The sequence below is a fragment of the Artemia sp. Qi Xiang Cuo genome, chromosome 19, assembly GCF_049724085.1.
Source record: "Artemia sp. Qi Xiang Cuo chromosome 19, ASM4972408v1, whole genome shotgun sequence".
Lineage (NCBI taxonomy): Eukaryota > Metazoa > Arthropoda > Branchiopoda > Anostraca > Artemiidae > Artemia > Artemia sp. Qi Xiang Cuo.
Window position 1 is genome coordinate 45431346 of NC_142812.1, and position 17766 is coordinate 45449111.

General features: G+C 37.1%; 1 protein-coding gene across 1 annotated transcript in view; it reads right to left on the reverse strand.

The window, feature by feature from the left end:
* Positions 1–17144, reverse strand: part of ksr (kinase suppressor of ras) — a 112396-nt gene extending 95252 nt beyond the window's left edge. The window contains exon 1 of the mRNA XM_089105653.1: positions 17087–17144. The gene's annotated coding sequence lies outside the window, so the exon portion shown is untranslated. The remainder of the gene's footprint in view (positions 1–17086) is intronic.
* Between the last annotated feature and the right edge of the window lie 622 nt (positions 17145–17766).

Consider the following 17766-nt stretch of genomic DNA (forward strand, 5'->3'; position numbering starts at 1 on the left):
ATTTACTGTAGGCCATAAAATGGGCTAGGCCATTATTTTACAACATTAACTGAAATCATGTTTCCCAAAAAAAGGAGTTTTCCAAATAAAAGTAAAGAGCCAGAAACACCTAAGGTAAGCCAGTATGAAGTTATATAATAATTCAAAATTTAAAACAAGCAGAAATTGTTCTTAATGAATAATCAAAACACAAAACAAACCAAAATTAAAATCTATACTAAATTAAACATAAAGTTTCAGACACTGCTGCACACAAATAAATTAATTCTAAAACAAACAGAAATAAAAACAGATAATCAAGTCACCATTAAAGTAAACAGAAATTACCACAAACAGAAGTAGAACTACCATCTCCTAATTTTCTAAAGCCCAGAAAGTCATCTACCTTTGACTGAAAACAATTTGCATTTCAAACAGTCTGATTTTTTATTTTTCACAGAAGCAACATTTAAACAACCTAAAAATAACATCACAGCCAATGCTTATAAACGAAACTAACGGTACCCCCATCCCCTCTTAAATTCTATAAACAACTTGGGTACTATTAATCTTTTATTGGAAACGTTATGAAGTTTGAAGAGCAAGGCTTTTATTGGTCCAAACATCAACGAAAGTAAATTACCATAATTGTCCTAAAAATCAAGATAACAGGATAACTAATGAAAGCAGACTGACTGTTTAGTATACAATGATATTGACTCTTGGAAGTTTCAGGAATTTTGATTTTTCAATGTTGTAATTATTAAAAGAGAAAAGATTTTATATAAATTGTGTTTACAGTGAAGTAAAAATGATGCTCTGGACCTTATAAGGCTTATGGAGCCTTCTTCTAGCCTTAGAAGGCTTATGGAGCCTTCTTCTAGCCTTAGAAGGCTTATGGAGCCTTCTTCTAGCCTTAGAAGGCTTATGGAGCCTTCTTATGGAGCTCCATAACCCTACTCCTGTTTGTCATATTTTCTGTGTATTTTAGGTTTGACTTCATTATCAATTTTAGTTTATGTTTGCTTATTCATCTATTGCAGTATCTCTTATGAATGGATTTTATTTCCCACTAAATGACATATGCCACTAGTGGAGTAATATACAAAACAGATAAAATAAATAAAAGGAAAACACACAAAACAAAAAATAGATATTAATATTGCAAAGCATCCCACAAATCATTTTCTGCTAAACAACTACTGAGCTTCTTTAGTCTTTTCTGCACAATGATGTATGGAGGGTATGTGAGAATGGCTACTAATCCCTTGGTTACTCCTCTGGGGAGTTAGGAACAAGACAAATTTGTAAAATCAGAAAAGGCAATTGCATGTTTATTTTATCTAATAAAAATTCAAAACAGAGAAACTGCTGCTAAATGTGGTGTAACCACCATCAAAAATAGCTGGGCTCCACTTTGTCAACAGTAGAAAGGTCTTGAAGACAGAAGCACAGGGTAAACTTTCCTGACTTAGCTAGCAAAGATATGTGCTGTTCAAATGTATGTCAACTTAATGACACAACCAATAGGTAGACCAAGATACAATATACCAGATGAAGGTGTTGCTGTCTTGTTGCCTAGTTTTACATCTAGGCCAAGATTACTTCCTTTACAACTGAAAGCAAGAAGGTCAGTTAAAGTTTCATTTTCTTGTATGAACCTTTCAACACATAAAAATTATGTTCAGAACAGGAAAAAAATAGCTTAAATCTGAAGTGTCACCAGCATAATTTAATATAGATAAATCTATATCATGATACAGAAAACTAGGTTTAACCACCTGCTGAGCTTCAACTACACTGCTGTTGTATAAAAGCAGTGAAGAGATGGCTCTTTGACTGATTCCTTTTTGGACTGGAGTAACAATGGATGAAATATTTGTCCCGCTCAGTAGACTAATGTTAATCTTCACTTCGAGTTTGTGACACAAATTACAGAAAGTAAGAACTATCAAAATATTAGGACCACAATTATAATCAATCAACAGTGGCTGGCTATGAAGGCCAGTGACAAATGCTTGGCTTACATCTAAACCTGCAACAATAATAGATTCCCCAGTCTGCTCACCCTCCATGAGCATATTACACGTGAAAAGATGCAAATGTTCTCTAAACCTGTTCTTTTTGAACCCAAACTGGTTGCCACATTAACAGGTTAATCTGTTCATTGTCTTAAATAACAGGTTAACTGTTATTTGATTATTTCTCAAACTCTCCTAATTGCAAAAGTTCTAAAGCCTATCCCATCATTTACGTTTTATTGAAGACAATAAGTATATTGAACGGTATTCTTTAATTTTTCGAAAAAAAAAAATGACAAAAATAAAAACTGAATCACTACAATAGTCAAGATGACAGAAAGAACTAATGGAAATAAATGAAACATTCAAATATAATTATGTAATTTCCTAGAAATCTCAGCAATTCAATATTTTGTTTCCCAGTATTTTTTTAATTTTCCTATATAATAAATGCAAAAAAAGTTATTATACATTTTTTTTTCAGTAAAGCAAAAGGGGTGTAATATGCCTTAAAACATTTATTCCCATAAGGTACAGCATAATAGCCTTAAGTGTTCTTGGGAGATTGCACACACCATTTTAAAAAGCTGAATGTAAATGTCTTTTGATTTAGTTCAACATCCCAAATGGCATTTACTTAAAGTTTTAACTTAATAATCTTGACAGCTGGGATGTGGTACTCATTGACAGCTGGGATAATCTTGATGTATATTGTCATTTGGGATGCACATAATAATAATAATAATAATAATTTATTTGGACCCTCTATATATACAAAAAATACACTTAGAGGAGTATGAAAAAAGAAATTTACAAACACTTATAAGCACTATATAAATAAAATATAAACACTAATCATCACAAACACTAGAAAAAAGAATACAGTAACAATGACTCACAAAACGATTAATACATCCCAATGAAAAATCTATGACTGACTCAGATCGCTGTCCGAATCTCCCTTCTAAAACATCCATCTTATCACCTATCTCAAAAACACCATAACACTTGGAGATATAACTGTTATGAGACCAAATAGGAATACAAAGAAAATACTTACAAAATTTGAAAAAGACAGACCGAATTTGTTGGCGTTCAGACATGGTAGAAAATTTCCATAATGGCACCAGAAAAATACACGGGGAGCAAAAAACGAGTTATAAAGCTGACCAAGTGTTTTTTTGTCAAATTGACCTTTAACTCTAGAAAAACGTCCATAGGACTTTCTCAACTTCTCTTTCAACACATTTATTTTTAATGACCTTGTTGTTTGAATTGAGGTCCCGAATGCAAGTCCAAGGTACTTGAGTGAAGCAGTGGCAGATATTGTAGCAGGGCAAACCTAAATTTTTGAAACGGGAAGGTGATGACAACCAAAAACGAGAAATTCAGTTTTAGCAGAAGCGACTGACAGCCTGATGTCAGACAACCCAGCATAAAGGCTGTTCACAGCAGCCTGCAGTGATTGCAAATTATCAGACAGCAGAAGAACGTCATCTGCGTATGAAAGGTGACTTGTGTCAATGGATGGCTCACTAAGAAAACGCAATATTCTGCAGATTGTGCAGCAGATGGCATTGTTAAATATTGCAGGACTTAACACTGAGCCCTGTTTTGCTCCACGACGCACAGAAATTCGGTCGCTATAAAGATTTTGCGCGCGGACACGTATGGAATATTTTTGGTACCATTGCCACAGGGAGGCACAAATCAATGGGTTTACCCCACTCCTCAAAAGTGCTGAAACAGCTTGGGAGTGTAGGATCGAATCAAATGCTTTAGAAATATCTATTGCACAAACATACAAAGTTTTCTTCATTCTCTCATACCTCTCCAAAATAGACACGAAAACTGCATGTGCATTCCCAACACCAAGACCCGCAAGAAAACCAAACTGATGATCTTCATGGTCACACCTTTTTGAAATTTTTAAAAGAACAATCTTTTCAAATAATTTTACAATAACTGAACAAACTTTAATTGGACAATAAGAGTCACAAGATTGAGGGTTCTTATTCTTTTTTGGGACACACATCACAATGCCCTCACATAGTGCAGTCGCTACAAATTGCTGCACAATAGAAGCTTGGAAAAGTAGTGTCATATGCTAAACTATTTTTGCTGTACCATAAATCAAATGTTCTGATTGGATTCCGTCAGAACCAGGAGCTTCGCCTTTTTTAAGGAGACGAACTACTGTAAGAATTGACGACGACGTGATAGAAACAAGATTTCGGCTATGATCTAGTTGAGAAAAATGGTGTAAGAGAATCTACCGAAAAGTGGTGCCCAGTGGTGGGGGCTATCAGAAAATAACAAGGAGAAGTGTTTTTCCCAGGAAGTTACATTAATAGGGTTAGAACACGAAAATGATGATGAAGTAAACTTTGATACTTTGTTCCATAGTATCTGCAAATGATTTCGGATATCACGAGATAGAATAGACACTTGCCTTCTTTTGAAGACCTTTAAAGCTTTCCGGTACTCTCTTTTAGTTGATTCGAGGATCCTAAAAATTAAACCAGATCTGGGGCGATTACAATCCTCCCAGATCTTAAACCAAAACTTGTGACTTATTTGCAAGTTGTAGCTCTGGGTTATTGCTTCAGCCCGTTTTCCATGTGCCAATCCTAATTCTCTCAGATGGTACTGCTGCTGAGGTGGCTAATTTAATCAAATGAGTAATTTCAGTAAGATAACAATCTAGATCAAGGCTGCTGTCATTCAGCGTTGTAGAAAGAAGGTGAAAAGGAATTTTTATTTTAGATAGCATAGAATCCAAAACACTTTGATACAGTGATATATCGATATTATCCCAATTCATCTTCCAAAACCACTGAGGCCGTTGACTGATTTGTGGAACAAACAAATTCATACAAAACTTTAAATGTAAATGGTAACTTCTTAACATATTATTAGAAACGTCAACAATGACGCTCTGGGGTTCTGGGACATTCGAGAGGACAAAATCAAGAATGGAAGTGGAACCAGAATGGTGAATGTAAGAAAAAGATTTGAACTTTGAAAGTAAAAATATTTCGCTTTGCATTGAAGAAAGGAGGAGCAATTGTGTAAAAGGTACCTCAGCATCTTCAACTCAGCATCTTTGAGGTCTGAGTTGAAGTCACCACATATGACAAGCGATTTATTTGATGACTCAACTTTATGCAGTAATATTGACAGGGATGCACAAGCTAAAGCATATTATTGGCTAGATGTAGAATTTCGATAAATAGTTGGCATATAAACACATACAAGAACAATACTACCTAAATCAACTGCATGGTATAGATCTCTAGATTCAAAACAACTACATTTAGACCTCTTATTTACAGCAACTAATAAGCCACCAGATGGACGGCCAGTAGTATTTTTAGCAGGTCTAATAGAAAATAAATGGTCAGACAAGACTTCTAGCATCAGAGAATTATCCACATTAAGTAGGTGTTTGGCTTAACATACAATATCATAATTAAATAACATGTTCTCAAGAGTTCTTAATCTGCCCTGGGCACCATTAATATTCTGAAAAAATACAGAAACTATTTCAGTAGGACTAGAGTCCATATTAACACACATGGTTTATAATGTCATTTCTAATATCAGGCCCTCGGACAGGTAGGCGTTTCTTGACTTCTGAGCACAACAGACTGTTGCTTTGGTGACTGCCACCACAATTGGCACAGGTAAAGGACTGCGCCTGACAACTCCTGTCACGGCTACTATGATTGCTGGCACATTTGCTGCATTTAGTTGGATTAGAACAATCTCTAGCAAAATGACCGAAGCCTTGACAATTGTGACATTGCATTGGTTTCTCGATCGGCAACGTAACTTGAAATAAGCCGTATTCAATCTTGATTCCGTGTTTAACAGCATGATTTAATTCATCTTTCAATATGAATTTTAGCTGGACTACTGATGTGTTACCAAATCTGGTTGCACTGTTCACACTGCAAACAAGAATAGGCATTTATGAAACGTCACAGTCTTGGTCCATCCTTATAATACCGGCAAACTCGTGCTTCACTACCTCCTTCTTCTTCTTCTTCTATTTCACAGCAGGCAGGCTTTTCACTCAAATATTTAGTGTGTTCAGTATTGCAGCAACCATAACAGCTGCTGATTGTTTGTCAGACATATGCATTATTATCTTATATTTTTTAGCCACAATATGCTGGACCCTATCAGCACAACCTAGTTTTTCCACAAACTCACATTGAATAACAGGGTTTCGAATATTCAAGTTGATTGGAACATTGCTTAACACAACAGGAACAGAAGGTTGCACTTGAGCTGGCACTGACGGCCAGATTACAGGGCCTGGGGGCTGCATTGAGGTTTCCTGCTTTTCAACGAGAAAATTTAACATTCTTATGCACTTGTTTAAACAAGATGCTACAATAGTGCTTGGTTCATTAGGGATAGCTGGTACATCACAAGGACCAGCTATAACAAAGAGGGGTAGTTCCTCCTTATGCACTAAAGAACCACTCAACAGATCATGAAAATCTGCCAAAAATATTGTGCTTGGATTTGAACCCCTGCGCCTTTCAAGAACATCAAAATTCAAGGCACTTTTGCACAAATTCTGTGCCTGCTTTATCACATCTTTTGCGAAAAATTTTGATGCAATCTTAATAACTGTATCTTTTTCTTTTGTTATGTTCCGCTGCAAAAAATTCAAAACTGGGCACACATGTATTGAAACCACTATTTTTTTTTTGGTGGTTTCTTTCTTCCCGCCACCACTATTGCAGCATGATTGCCTATAAAAAGCAGCTTGCCTAATTATATTTGCACTATCAAATGTCTAAATTCTTACTAAAAACAAGTTTCACATAATGGTGCTATAAGCAACCTTCATTAGTTAAGTGATTGCAAAATAAGTTCATAAAAACCTGCCAAACAGCTTTTGTTTAAATCCAGAAAAAAGTTGACTTTTTGTTCAGAATGCAGTTGTTCACAGAATGAATGCTATTTGTCAACATAGTGTCTAAGTTCAACATCCCCTCAACATTCTGTGAGGGTTTCAACTTGAAACCCTTCCTGTTCTTAAATTATAGAAGCTATGTCTTTTGACAGGAAGTGGCAATTTAGTACCCTTAGATGTTCCTGAGATCAATATAGATATACTCAGATAACCCTTTTGAAAGCTTTGGTGTACCTATTGCCTTTTGATTTAGTGCAACATCCCCCTCAACATTCCCTGAAATTTCCAACTTAATGCTCCTAGCCATTTGTGAAATTGTAGATAAGTTCTTTTCTCAACCTGGACGTACTGTGCAATTTCGACAAGCATGATGTGGCCAAACTCTTTTGATTTAGTTCAATAGTTTTAGTTGTAATAGTAGAAGCTGCAACAGTATTTACAGTCACAAATTACAATTGCATTAGTAGTAGCAGGACTAGTGGTAGTAGTCACCATTACAAATAGCAGTCACAAGTTGTCACATCCACAGTCCCATGGTGTTACACTTGCAATTGCAAGTAGTTGCAGTCACAAGTATTCAAGGTCATAAGTAGTTGGTGTTGAAAATAGTCAAGGTTGCAAGTAGTTGGAACAGCAGAAAAAAGTATTCACAGCTGCAGCCACAAGAAATCACAGTTGCAAGTAGTCACAGTTGTAATTGCAAGTAGTCACAGTAGTAATATCAATAGTGGTCCTGAAAGTCTAAAGTTAATACCCTCTGCCTCTCCTAAGATATTGTGGATACACCCTTTTGATAACCTGGATGCACATAGTACATTTTATTTGGATTAACATTGCCCTGAGTATTGTCTGCTGTATGACCCTAATACTCTTAGCATTTTCTGAGACACCCAGCATGAAACATTCCCCTATTTCCCAATAATAAGTCCTGCACATAAAAAACAAGCAGATTGCATGGTATACAACCTCTTCCCTGGGGGCTGGGATGTGACATGACACCCATAGCAGCATATTTATAAGACCTTTGACTATTTTGAAGTAAGTTGTTATTTCAGTATTTTGGTCACTGTTGAGGGGGATGAGGAACTAAAAGGACAAAGAAGGCTGCCAAGCCTTCTTGGAATGACTTTGCCCATCAAACACTTGTCAGCTTGCCCTGAAAGTTTCAACTTAATATACTCAGCTGTTCTTGAAATTATGCTGATGAACTCTTTTGACAACCAACATGCACCTAGTGTGTTTTAATAATGTTTGACATACCCCTCAATATTTCCTGAAAGTAGTCACAGGTTGAAATAGTTGCAAGTGATTCCAATCACAGTCAGAAGTAGTCAATTGCTACTAGTTGCAGTTACAACCACAGTAATAGTGGCCCTGCAAGTTTCAAGTTAATATCCTTACCTGTTCCTAAGATATTGCAGATTCTCCCTTTTGATAGCCTGTATACATAGTGTCTTTTGGGTTAGTTCAGCATCCCCAGAAGTTTCTCCTTAATACCCTTAGCTTTTACAGACATGCCCAGGATCAAACATTCCCTTTCCTGATAATAAATCCTGTATGTAAATAATGAGCAAATGCCATAAATTCAAACTATTAAGGCTGTGGGGGTTTGACAACCCTGGAGGTATATTTATTAGAACTTTTGACTAATTTGAACAAAATGTTTTTTTTAGTTTATTCAGTGTTGGGACATGGCTGGCTGCCCTCCAATCTCTTTCAAACATCCATCTAAACATTCCCCTGAAAGTTTCAACATAATACCTTCAGTCATCCCTGAGATATTGCTGGTACACCCTTTTGACAGCAAGCATTCATATACCATGTTTTGCTTTTGTTCAATATTCCCCTCAACATTTTTTGAAAGTAGTTGCAAGTAAAAGTAGTTACAGTCATGAGTAGACACAGTTGTAGTTGCATGTTTTTGCAATTACATGTAGATGTAGTTGAAATCACAAGTAGTCAAGATTGTAAGTAGCCACAGTGAAAGTAGCAGTAGCAGTGACACTGAAAATTTCAAGCTAATACCCTTACCCATTACCTAAGATATTGCAGGCATGCCTTTTTGAAAACCTGGATGTACAAAGTGTTTTTTCATTTATTTCAACATACTCTCCTCAACACCTTTAGCCTTTACAGAAACAACCAGAATCAAACAGTCCCTGTTTCCCAATGATACATTCATCATGTAAAAAAATGGTAAATTGTGTAATTTACATTACTAGCTCTGGGGGCTGTAGGCATGGCATTCCCAGAGGCAGAATTGTTGGACTTCTTGACTATAATGGATAAAATAGCTTTTCCAATTTTCCATCATTGTGGAGAGGGCATCTAAAAATGGCAAGAAGGAGGGGCTGGCTGCCCTCCAATTGCTCCACAACATTCTTATAAGCACACCCCAAAATTTTCAACTTAATAACCTCTGCAATTCATAATATATTGCTGATACGCAGTTTTGAACACCATCCTCCACTTAGTATGTTCAACTTCCCCCTCAATATTAGCTGAAAGTTTCACCTTAATACCCTAAGCCTTTTCAGAGACCCACAATCAAACATGCCTCCTTTTCCCAATTAGAACTCTTGTAAATAAACACAGGGTAACTTACAGCCATTACCTCAGGGGTTGTGGGGGGGGGGGGTTATGTCATCCCGGTATATATATTAAATTGAAATTTAAAATATTTTGAAAAAGACGGCTATTTTAAAATTTTTGTAAGAGGTCTTTTGGGGGAGGGACGCTAAAAAGGGCATAGGAATTGGGGCTGGTTGCTCTTCTACCACTTTTCAACATCTCCTGAAAATTTCAACTTAATACCTTAGCCTTATCTTAGCATTTCCCAATGTTTTACCTTAATGCCCTTAACTTTTTGGACACACCCGGAGTCATACATTCCCCCTTTTCCCAATAACAAATCCTATGTGTAAATGATGGGTAATTTGCATAATTTACAACCCTTGCCCCAGGGGCTGTGACAGGGCGTGGTATCCTCAGAGGCAGAGTAATCAGACCTTTTGGTTATTAAAAAAATAATGACTCTTTCCAAGAGGAGGGGAGGTGCATATAAACAGAGCCAGTGGAACTGGTTGTCCTCTGATCACTTTTGACTTATAAAAAGGGCACTAGAGCTTCCAATTTCCAATTGAATGAACTTCTTCCAAAGCTTCTACAATAATTCCCCCTGTACAAAGTGCTTTGGTGAAAAGCAAAAAATATAACATAAAGTCCACTTCATTCTTTACTTAGGAAGTAGTATTGTATTGCCTATAAAGGTATGATATTTGAAAAAAACTGATGTTTGTGTTTATTGATTCAGTGCATTTTTGAGTTTTTCAATTTATGGACTTGATTCCCTAGTTTTTGGGGGAGAATTTATTCTGGGGGAAGGGTTCCATGGAGGAGTTTTCAAATGGAGTGGAAATTTTCTGCATGGGGGAAGAATTACCTGAGGAGGAATTTTCCAAATACTTTTAATTGAATAATATGACCATTGGAACAGAGCTAGAATAACAGTTTTTGGTAACTGGAGTGAGGATACCAATGCAAACTGAATCACATGCTAAGCCACATGAAAAAATCATTTGATACAGTATGGTCAGTACTCAAACAGCATTGGGCTGCCAGTCACAAGATGCAAGCTACAGTTATTATCATTTTTCTTTATGTGTTTCTTTTTTACTTTACTCAGGACATCAATAATACTGGAAATGGAGACTATTAAACCTAGACTCTCAGTAGGCTAAGCAACCCTCTTATTTAGTTTATTTCAGAAAGCCTGTTCACACTGAAGATTGGATACACAGAACCCAGAAGCATAAGTCAGTCCATTCTCTGAGTCAGTCATCCACAGTCCAAGCTCTGAAGGACTTTTATGGCAAAGATCAGAGCACTTATTACTTCTTTTTTAATCATTTTTAAATCTCCAAATTAGGGAGGGGTTGATTTTAATGGTTGATTCGTCTTTCTTCTTTTACAATACAAGTAAAATTCTGAGCTGAACATTTTGTAAATTTCCATTTTGTATACAATCTGATCTCATTCACTGTGCCTGCCTAAGGCCTACCATTTTGTTACTTTAACAAGCACAGAACTTACTTGATATAGATGAGTGGTCAAAAACACAAACTGCATTATTAACACAAGAAGATGGGTAAATCACAATTGAATCTTTTGAAAGGATCCAGCCTGCCTGCTGTTAAATAGAAGAAAGGAAAAAGTTGTAGTTGAATGAAGACCCATTACTATTTATTTATGTAAAGGCCAGTTTGTTATTCATAATAGCAATCTGGGGACATGAACTCAGAAGGATCTCTGTCCTAAAGAATTTAGCTTTATTAAAGTCCCAGTTCACATGGCCTGAAATCTGATCCAAGTTTAGACTGGTATCAGTCTACTTACCTTGGTCCATTTTGGGGTTTCAAATTGACACAATATAATACTTTTTTTTCCAAATAGCCCATTGTTCCCTTAGGAGTTTGCTTCACCTAATATAAATGCACAGTAAGTTGCAAGCCAAAAATACAATACAAATTTGGGCATCCCAATTCTATTTAACAATTTATTTTCATAGCTCATGTTTTGTTGAGATCCTATTGTCTGTGTCTATATGCCCTGTAAGTGTAAGCCAATCTGAGATGAAATATCTACTGGCTCAGTTCCAGGTGTCACATATTCAAGAATCTTCAAAAATCTATTTCCATTGAAGTCTACCCAGCCTCATAACTTGCAAACTTAACACAGCATTTCTGAGATAGCTCTAAGTAATGACTAGAACACCATTTCCCAAGATAGCTCTAATAGCAAAACTAATAGTAACAATTTGGACACTTTGGGATTACTGATGAGGCTCTTTACTTAAACTAAATAGACATTGTGATTTACTACTCTTTAGCCTATACTATTTTTATACTTTGTACACTTTGTTGGCCAAGTTCCAGGTATCACATATACAACCATCTTTAAAATAATATTTCCATCAAAGTCTACTCAGCCCCATGGGTTACAAACTTAACATGCAAATTTCTATTAGAGACAAATAAAGTGTGGGCCTATTTTTGAGAATCACAAACCAATGCAGCCAAAACTTGTTTCAAATTTGTTTTCTGTATAGGGGTCCATTTGGCCAAGGAACCTATTACCTTAAACTGCATTGTCCAGCAAAGTAAGGAAAAACTCCTGTAGAGTTGCTGGTCTTATGGGTGTCATTTCAGGCTGAGTTCAGAAACAAAATTTAAAGTCTATTTTGTATTTAAGATTTTTTAGTCATTTAGTCTGAAATGATGAAAAAAAAAAATTGAAAGTCAAGAAAATTTTTTTAAAATAATTATTAAAATTAATATATGACAAACAATCATTGGGACATGGTTATGGTGAGCCATTTTTTCAAGTCCTTTTTGTTTATGGGGGTCTATAAACATAAGGTTCAAGCTTTCAAAGAAAAAAATGTTGGTCCTTTTTTAAAGAATACCAAGCATGTGTTTTCATCATTTATCCTCTTTCTAAAACATATAATGTGAGTTCTCCTTCCCATCCCTAAGCACTTTCCAAAGTTATCCTCCATGTAATTCCTGAGATATTCAAATATGTTATTTTGATAGCCTGAGTGAATGTAATGTCTTTTGATTTACCTCACTACTTTACCATGAATAGATTTGAACTTCTACATGTGCTAGAAGTAGGGGAAAGGCCCTATACCTGGACAATCTTTTGTCTTTGTCTCTAAATCCTTTTGTCTTTTGCTTTGTGATGAGGAACTAAAAGTTTCATGCCTTCTTTTGGATTAAACAACTATCCTTAAAATGTTAAACCGTAATCTATATTTGTTTCTAGGGAAAAATATTTTTCTTACTACCCTTAATGTTGTCAAAAGTATTGCATAGATCTCAATAGGTGGGATAAGTGGTAGGCTACCCAAAGTTGGGGCAGATAATGATATGTCATTTTAATATAAAACTCAGCTCTTTAATAAAGACAGTGAAATCACTGTCTCTTACTGGTTTATAAGTGCTGGTTTGAAGCAGGGGTGGCTTGTGCATCTTAAGAGGCATCTTATCCAACTTCTTTTATAGCAGAGGAAGTCATGTCTCCCTCTCTTGGCTCTGATGCAGGCTCAAACTATGGTTGATTGGTTAGAGCTGATGGTGACCTACCTTACAAAATTGACAAAAATGCTATCATTAAAAGGGCGAATTGGTTGGATGATGTTTCTTAAGCACCTGCAAAAATCCTTGATGGGATGAATGACAAAGAATAATTCACCCAGAGAAGCAGAAGGATTTTATACAGGGAATGATTCAGGGAGGACTGATACATTTTATACAGGGAGGACTGATGGAATGATTCACCATCTGGTTTGAAATAGCCTTATTGGATGAATATTTGGTATATGCCTAGATAAGCCCCTTCACATAAGGGAACATGTTGAGAAAACAATTTTGGTAAATCTTTTGCAGTTCAAATTATTGATTTATGAATAAAATGAACATACCACTCAATGCCTTTTTTGTACTCTTTATGAATATAATAATTGCTTATATCATAAATTGAAACTTACCCACCCCACCCCCCGCATTTGCAAATATATACCCTGAATTGTAACCACACAAAGAAGTTATCAACACTAGTTAAGTTAGCCTATTGAAAAGTGGGTAAAAACATATAACTAGTTTATAAATAAGTTTATAACAATTGAAAGCTCATTTATCAGGCAAGTCAAATATAAAACATTTTCCTAGGCTAGGCCTACTGTTTCAAGTTTTTTGAATGCTGTCAACAAACAAGGCACTAAATTTGCAATTTAAAACTTGTTCATCAACAATTCCTGGTATATTTTAATTCAGGGAATATATTTGCACATTTGGGGGTGGGGTGGGTAAATTTGAATTTGTAATAGAAGCGATTACTATATTCATAAAGAGCATAACAAAGGCATCAAGTGGTAGGCTATGTTCACTTTATTTTTAAGTCAATAATATGAACTGCAAAAGCTTACCACAATTGTTACTTCATAATTACCTTAAATTACCTTAAATCGCATCTTCTAGCGACTAAGGTTGCAGGAACCTGTAGATGTCGCCAGGTAGTATTGACAGGAGTTCGTTGCACAATTCATTAGTGGATCATCACATCCTACACGTATACAGGACAGTTGAATATCACACACTAATAGACCCTAGTGGTGGATGCAGGCTCATCCCACTGCGTCCTCCATGGCTTGTTCCTCCAGTCATGGTCAACGCCAGTCTTGAAGCTGTTAACTGAAGCTGCGGAAACAGTTGAATCGCTCAGTGAATTCCACAACGGAACAACGCGATTGGTGAAGAAGTTGTATTTCTCACGCTTTCTGCTGAATCTTTGGCGGAGTTTTATGGGGTTACCTCGCGCTCTGCTAGACTGGTCCTGTTCGAGAATGGGCTTGATAACACTGCTGTTCATCAACTTATATGCCAAAATTACGTCCCCCCTTTTTCTACGGTAGGTCAGAGTTTGCAAATCAAGCTTTTCTAGGCGTTGATCATATGGGATTTGTTGGTTGGCAAATGGGAGACTAGTAGCTCTTCTCTGGACTTTTTCAAGCAACTCTGCATCGCATTTGAAGTGGGGGTTTGCAACTGCCATCCCAAACTCAAGATGAGGGCGGACAAGGGCTGTGTAAAGCTTCTTAATGACCCTGGGGTGGCGACTAGTCACTGATTGCTTGATTAGGCCTAGGATCTTGTTTGCCTTTGCGGCTTGAGTTCGGCAGTGACTATGGAACTTCAGCTTATTATCTATGATTACCCCGAGATCACGTTCTTCCTCTGCGCTTTGGATGGGTGTTATAGCACCAGTAGAGTCCAACATATGGTAGCTATGGCAAGGGTTGTTCAGTCCAAGATGTAAAACTTTACATTTGCTTGGGTTAAACTCTAGTGTCCAAGTTGAGGCCCATTGGCAGAGGTTTGTTAAGTCTTGTTGCAGGGCATTGCAGTCTTCGTCAGAAGCGGCAGGTCCAAAGAGTTTGGAATCGTCTGCATATAATTCCAGCAGATTCTGGACAACCTCAGGAGCATCGTTAATGTAGAGGTTGAATAAAGTCGGGCCCAACTTAGTTCCCTGTGGCACACCACTTCTGACATTTACTGGTGCCGAGTACACGAGGTTTCCGTTGTGGACGTAGACTGCAGCAATCTGGATTCTATCAGACAGAAAGCTATGGATCCACTGGGCTACGTCTACATCAATCTGATATGCTGACAGTTTAATCATCAGGTACCGGTGGGACATTTTATCGAAGGCTTTTGCCTGGTCCAGTAGGAACACGTCTACAGGGGATCCCGATTCGATAACCTCAGTGATTGATTCATAAGCTTGGATCAGGTTCGTTTCAATGGACATTCCTTTTCTAAAGCCATGTTGGCCGCTGTAAAGGAGACCATTCCTTGTCATGTGAGCTATAACGGCATCATTGACAATTCCTTCAATCAGCTTAGCAACGACTGAGGTAAGGCTTATGGGCCGGTAGTTCTCTGGCTGGCTTCTGGAACCTTTCTTAAATATTGGAGTTATTGTTGCTGTACGCCAATCAGGTGGTAGTTTCTTTGTCTTCAAAGACAGATTATACAAGGAGCAGAGCGGTTCGGTGACTATATCAGAGATTTCTTTGAGCAGCCTGGGATGGATGCCGTCTGGTCCTTTGGCTTTGTTAGGGTCCAGCTTTGATAGTCTTTTCTTAACCTCTTCAGTCGTGATGATGAGTTTCGGCATAAGATGTTCGATATGTCTGGGGTCAGGACATGAGGGTTCAGCTGATGAGTCTGAGGAGAAGTTCGAAGCGAAGGTAGTGTTAAGCAAGTTTGCTATAGCTTCTGGGTCTTCCAACTTTTTCCCTTCAGCGTTGAATAAGAATGGTATTGATCGCCTGTTCTTATCTTTCTTGGACACATACCTCCAAAATCGTTTAGGGTTTTCCTTTATACTAAAGGCTATCTTCTCCTCATATTCTGCCATAAAATGCCTAGTTAGATGTCTCAACTTATTCCTGGCTCTGGCATAATGCTCCCAGTGTCGTGTGCATACACACTTCTTGTACTTCGAAAGTGCCTTTTTCTTCCTGTTCATGGCTCTTTTAATGGGTCGATCTATGTGAGGCAGTGTTCTAGGTGCCTTGACAAAAGACGTTGAAGTACAAAGCTGCTCAACATGGAGGACGGCGTTCTTGAAATTTAGCCAGGCTTGCTCTATATCATCACTGTTAGTCACTTGATCCCATGCAACCGCCTGTAGTATTTCCCTGATCCTGCTGTAGTCGGTATACGTTCGTTTGGTGCAGTTGTTTGGTGGTTGACTTATTAGCAAGTCATGGGAAATACAGAGGTGATCGCTAGCGCCAATGGGGGGCAGGTAATCAGTATTCACTAGCAGTCCTGGGTTGTTAGTGATTGTCAAGTCTAGTAGAGATGGTATCTGGTTGTTTTTATAACGGGTTGGCTGATCAATTAATTGGTACAGATTATTGTTGCCTAAATATTCCACAAACGGGTTAGTTGCAGTTGAACTTTGATGGTAACCTGCTCCATCCACCCACAAAATATCAGGCATATTTAGATCTCCAATTAAAATAAAATCTTGGTTACAATGCTTAGATGCATGATCAGCTAATTGAGTAAGAGCCCCATAAGAGGCAGCGGCATCTGGGCTGCTTGGGCTTCTATAAACGCATCCTATTAGAAGTGGCTTCCCCCCAATAACAATATTAACAAAAACACTCTCAACCCATGGGGAATAATCATGATTCAAAGTCAAATCTCTGACTTTGAATCATGTCAAAGTGAATAGTGAATCATGTCAACTATGAATATGCAGAATAATCATAGTTAACATATTTTGCATGGGGAGAACCTTTATCTTTACTTAGGCCTAGGCTATTTCATTGTTTTACAATTTTCCTACCAAATTCCTAAATTTATTTTGTCTATTCTCCAAGTACATGTATAGTTTTGAAAAACGTGCTCTTGACAAAAATTGTCACAATCTGTTCTTTCATGCAGAAGTTGAATTTCAACAAGACTACTCTTATCTCAGCAACAGTCTTGTGTGGTAAAAATAATTGTTCAAGTTTGGAAGGGATGCAATTCTAACATCATTATTATCCTATAACGACCTTTCAGAAACATACCTGCTATATTTTATTGCCCAGTATTGCCCAGTAAAAGACTTAGCATAAAAATGTTTGGTTTTTGTTTAATCTTTCCTTTCTTCCTTAACAAGATTAGATGACAATGTTGCCGTCCTATAGACATCGTAAAGCGGAGCCAATCAAGGGAAAAAGTGTTATTTTCGCATTATCCTTCCTACCGAAATGGGAAAAGATTTGCAGTAAATTTTGATGCCTGTAGTACGCCTCTTGACATGGAAAAATCATATTGATTTTGCTAAAAAAGTCTACCATGAAAAGGTTTTTTTCTTTTAAAACATTTAGCTACTAAAAAATGGGCCAGCTCACCGACTGTTCTGCTAGATTTTTACAAAAGGTTTATCCGGTCGAAGGATGAGTATGGTATTGAAGCATTTAGAGAATGCTACAGAACATTTTTAGAAAACTTGGAAACCCTCCAAAACATGGCAGTAAAAATAGCCTTTGGTTTTCATATGCATACCCCCAGTCATAAGGTTTGGGCATCATCTGGCATGCCGTCAGTGCAAGAAAGGAGAAACATGCTGGTAATCAAGCATTCAAGGTTCAATGTTTAATTTTAAAATATCTGTACAAAATTGACATAAATACAGGGTAAACGCCGGAGACACAAGGTCGAATGACAAAAAACCGGTACATTAATCGGAATAAACCTGTTTGAC